This window comes from Scardinius erythrophthalmus (genome assembly GCF_964197995.2).
Source record: "Scardinius erythrophthalmus genome assembly, chromosome: 20".
NCBI classification, from domain to species: Eukaryota; Metazoa; Chordata; class Actinopteri; order Cypriniformes; family Leuciscidae; genus Scardinius; species Scardinius erythrophthalmus.
The window spans coordinates 371,242-376,241 of NC_138240.1; the positions used below are offsets into that span (position 1 = coordinate 371,242).

At 41.0% G+C, this 5,000-nt stretch overlaps 1 protein-coding gene across 3 annotated transcripts in view; it reads left to right on the forward strand.

Annotated features, from left to right (window-relative positions):
* Positions 1 to 3,419: 3,419 nt before the first annotated feature.
* Positions 3,420 to 5,000, forward strand: part of dmxl1 (Dmx like 1) — a 63,860-nt gene continuing 62,279 nt past the window's right edge. For all 3 annotated transcript variants that reach the window (XR_014029011.1, XM_081350012.1, XM_081350013.1), the window contains exon 1: positions 3,420 to 3,547. The gene's annotated coding sequence lies outside the window, so the exon portion shown is untranslated. The remainder of the gene's footprint in view (positions 3,548 to 5,000) is intronic.

A 5,000-nucleotide genomic window follows, 5' to 3' on the forward strand; every position in this document is an offset into this window, starting at 1 on the left:
TGAGTGAGTGTGAGTGAGTGTGAGTGAGTGAGTGTGAGTGAGTGAGCGTGAGTGAGTGAGTGTGTGTGTGAGTGTGAGTGTGAGTGTGAGTGAGTGAGTGAGAGTGAGTGAGTGAGAGTGTGAGTGAGTGAGTGAGAGTGTGTGAGTGTGAGTGAGTGAGTGAGTGAGTGTGAGTGAGTGAGTGAGTGTGAGTGTGAGTGAGTGAGAGTGTGAGTGAGTGAGTGAGAGTGTGAGTTAGTGAGTGAGTGAGAGTGTGTGAGTGAGTGAGTGTGAGTGAGTGAGTGTGAGTGAGTGAGTGAGTGAGTGTGAGTGAGTGAGTGTGAGTGAGTGTGAGTGAGTGAGTGTGAGTGAGTGTGAGTGAGTGTGAGTGAGTGAGTGAGTGAGTGTGAGTGTGAGTGAGTGAGTGTGAGTGAGTGAGTGTGAGTGAGTGAGTGTGAGTGAGTGAGTGTGAGTGAGTGAGTGTGAGTGAGTGTGAGTGAGTGAGTGAGTGAGTGAGTGAGTGAGAGTGAGTGAGTGAGTGTGAGTGAGTGAGTGAGTGAGTGAGTGAGTGTGAGTGAGTGTGAGTGAGTGAGCGTGAGTGAGTGAGTGTGTGTGTGAGTGTGAGTGTGAGTGTGAGTGAGTGAGTGAGTGAGAGTGAGTGAGTGAGAGTGTGAGTGAGTGAGTGAGAGTGTGTGAGTGTGAGTGAGTGAGTGAGTGAGTGTGAGTGAGTGAGTGAGTGTGAGTGTGAGTGTGAGTGAGTGAGAGTGTGAGTGAGTGAGTGAGAGTGAGTGAGTGAGTGAGTGAGAGTGTGAGTTAGTGAGTGAGTGAGAGTGTGTGAGTGTGAGTGAGTGAGTGAGTGTGAGTGAGTGAGTGTGAGTGAGTGTGAGTGAGTGAGTGAGTGTGAGTGAGTGAGTGTGAGTGAGTGTGAGTGAGTGAGTGTGAGAGTGTGAGTGAGAGTGAGTGAGAGTGTGTGAGTGAGTTAGTGTGTGTGTGTGTGTGTGTGTGTGTGTGTGTGTGTGTGTGTGTGTGTGTGTGTGTGTGTTTGTGTGTGTGTGATTGAGTGTGTGAGTAAGTGTGTGTGTGTATGTAGGTTCTAAATGTTCATTTTTTTAAAGTTTTAAATACTTTTTTCTTTGTTATGTGAACATTCCATTGTATAATTCTTCAAACATTTTGGGAATGTTATTTTTGAATGTTTTCTGAACGTTCTGAAACAAGTAGTAGGCTAACATTTTAAAGGGGGGGTGAAACACTCAGTCAGTTTCAGTCAATCTCATATTAATCTTGAGTATTGCATCCTTCATATCTCCAAAAAGTCTTTAGTTTTATTATATTTATTAAAGAAAGATAGGCTCTACCGAGTCTTTCCGGAAAAAAACGAGCGGCTGGAGGCGTGCCGTGTGGGCGGAGCTAAAGAATCACGAGCACACATACAGAACGCGTTTTTGCTTCGAAAACGTGAGATGGGCAGTGAAATGGGGGAAAAACACAAGGTCTCGAGAGTTTTTTAAAAGTAGAAATGATTTTAACTTGAGCGCAGTGTTTTTAGAACACCATGTCATGCGCGAGTTTTACAACATTTGTGTGGTTTATGAGGACATGAATTGGTTTATGGATTATTGTATGTGACTTATCAGTAGCAAGCGGAACAGTTTTGCACATCAGACTAGTATTTTCACAGAAAAACAATGGAATAGTAGCGCATTTCGTGCTTTGTGTGAATGGCCCCTAGGTTTATTATGAAATAATTCATGTATTTCAACATATTTTCACACTCTTTGTGTATTGTTGTTTTGAGTGGTTTTACAATAAACAAACAGACACCTACAGTGGCCAGCTAAACAAATGTATTTAAACACACACACACCATACATCGCATGCTCCATAGATACATTAACTATACGTGATCATGTTGTTTACTTGCTGTGCTTACGCACCGATAGCTAACACACAGACATTTGAAGCAGTTTTACTCACCGCCTGCGGTTCCAATGCACGACCGTGAACCTTCATCGTTGGGACTGCTCCATCCTTAAGCATTAGACGATCTGCAAATCCGGCAAATACTTCCCTAAAACCGAACACAGTGGGTGCTTCTCAATATCCCTCCTCGTCTCCTCTCTCCTCCGTCCTCCATCCTATGACCCGGAAACCGATCGAGCTCAGCCATCTTGAAGGACATCTCAATTCTCTAATTGCACCGCGAGGAGTCAAAGATCGAGGAGTTAGGAGGCTTCCTGAGGAGTCATGAGCGAGGATACACAGGTGTATCCTATGCGGAAGAGTTTGAACGACTTAAACGTGACGCACGTCTAAATTCTCCTCCCCCTTCACATCGGTCACAATCATTTTAATGTATACTTTACCTTTGCAGTTTATATAAACCACACATCTCACATATTTCAACAGGGTATCTTGCTTTATTATTATTTATTATGAATTTCTTAAATAAACAAACTCCAACAACATAAGGGCAGATCCTTTGAGCGCTGCTGATGACGCGATGAAGTGACGCTCGAGTGATCAAGGATTCCAATGTATAAAAAAAAGTTACATTCGATTCCTCCGTCCTCACGTCTTTTCCTTGCAGCCTTCCCTCGCATCCTACAGGGGGCGGAGCTGAGACGCGAGGAAAGGAAGCGAGGAAAGGAAACGAGGATGCACAAATAAGAAATGAGAAGCACCCAGTGTTTTGATGGGCGTACTGCTTTCGCTCTCTCGCTCTGGTCTACGGGTTTGCGCGCGCCCTTCCGGGAGAAGTGCCCTTAGGACCCATATAAGGAAATTCCGCCCCATCTGACGTCACACATGCCCATACTCGAAAAAAACTTTCCGAAACTTGTGACAAACCGGAAGGAGTATTTTTGGCACAGAAATACTCCATCAAACGTACAACTTTATTTTTGAAACTTTGTCCATGTTTAGCATGGGAATCCAACTCTTTAACAGTGTAAAAAACTCAGTATGCATGAAATAGCATTTCACCCCCCCCCCCCCCCTTTAAAAACGTTAGACAAACGTCCAACTGAAATGGGTAAAAAAAAAAAAAAAAACTGCTCCATTAACAATATAAATGTTTTTTTTTTGTTCTAACGTTTTGAGAACATTATTAAAAACCAGATAACTTTGTATGAATGTTCTATTAATGTTACTGGAGGAACGTTTGACCATAACTTGTGAGAACCTTGCCAGAATGTTCTCTATTCGCTGGGTAGATTTGATAATGTAGGTCGCATTTACTTTGATGTAGCCTATATTTTAACCAATGTTTTGTTTTCTAAATATAGTTAGATTCTAATTTATGTTATAATGATGTAATGTTGGAATGTGTTAAAAATCCCATTGACATAGTAGTGTTTTTGTACACAAATGAGACATGTGACTCCATGTGCTGAGTCAGAAAGCAACTACATTTCCCATAACGCACTGCGCGCGTGACTTCCTGACCCGCGCCGCAGAGTCTCCGCACAGAAACACCACCAAATCACTGTGTGTCTCCATTATCTCTCACAATGAGAGGAACACGCATTATAATTGAACTTGAGTATAAGTGAAACCCGTTTCTGAGGTAAGACGCGTGTGGCTTTATTGATTATTTCATATTGCAGATGTTCGCCTGCTGTCATGCTAATGCTACGCGGCTAATAACATCAACAGTTTCCAATGAAAATCGGCAGACGTGCTTTAATGATGATATTAATGACGCGAATGACCGAAACTGTTCAGAACCGTGACATTTAGATGTTTGTAAAGGATTGTCATGAAATGTCCCGGTTAAAGCTGTCAGTGTGATGTTAGCACGGCTAGCTGATGAGCTCGAGCTCTGACTGGATCTTTTGAGTGAAAATCACACAGCTGGATTTTGTTAAACTCTCAAATGGTTAAAGATGATATATGTATATCTGCTACTGGATCAGAACCGAAACATTAGACAGCTCAAAGGTTTATAAAAGTTAAAGCTCGTCGGTCATGACTGACATCACGTGATTGACACTCGGGCACTGACACATCACAGCAGGAGCTCACACACACACACACACACACACACACACACACACACACTAACCCTGATCTCACACACACAAACCCTGATCTCACACACTGAACCTGTTTCTCATGCAAATACAGTTGCATGATGTCATTTAATGAAAGTTGTTAATATAGAGTTACAGAAAACATTAAGAGTAAACATGACTTATGCAAACCATTCATAGAGATAACTTGAATTAAATGTGATGCATGATCATATTATTATTACATATAATGTTTTTAGGTACGACACCACAGCTTGACGGGTAAATGTTTTTAAAATGTGTTTTTATTTTATTTTATTCAGACATTATGGGGACGTTAGAATGTTTTCTGAATGTTCTGAAACAAATAGCAACATTAAAGAAAAAATATAGACGAACGTCACACTAAAATGTTTCAGAAAAACGTTTCATGAATGATGTGTAAATAATATGTTTTTGTTCTAACGTTTTGAGGACATTATTCTATTAATGTTACTGGAGAACGATTGATCATAACTTTGACAGAACGTTTCTTAGGTTTGACTAATGTAGGTCGCATTTACTTTGATGTAGCCTATTATTACATAATTATGTACTATTTTATAAACATAGTTCTATTTAAATTTATGTTAAATGTTGAATATAAAGACAGATATGAAACCCTGTGGAGATACGAGTGAAACCATAAAGCTACTGAAGATTTCTGACTTGCAGTGCAGTTTAATCCACAGACACTAATAGATGAAGTGAAATAAACTCCTGAATCTGTGTTCGGATGCTCAGAATGAGCTGTGCGTTAAACACAACGTTTAGCCTGGAGTGTGTCGTAAAGGAACTGTTTATTAAAAACGATGAAATAATGAACAGAAACGCTGTCCGGTTGCAGGATAAATACTCAAACATATCTCTAATGTAGATGTAGATGTTGATCCAGATTCTGCTCGGGGAATCTCTGTGGTTTTAATATTTGCTGTAGTGTGATGTAATGAAGGTGAGACTGGACAAGTG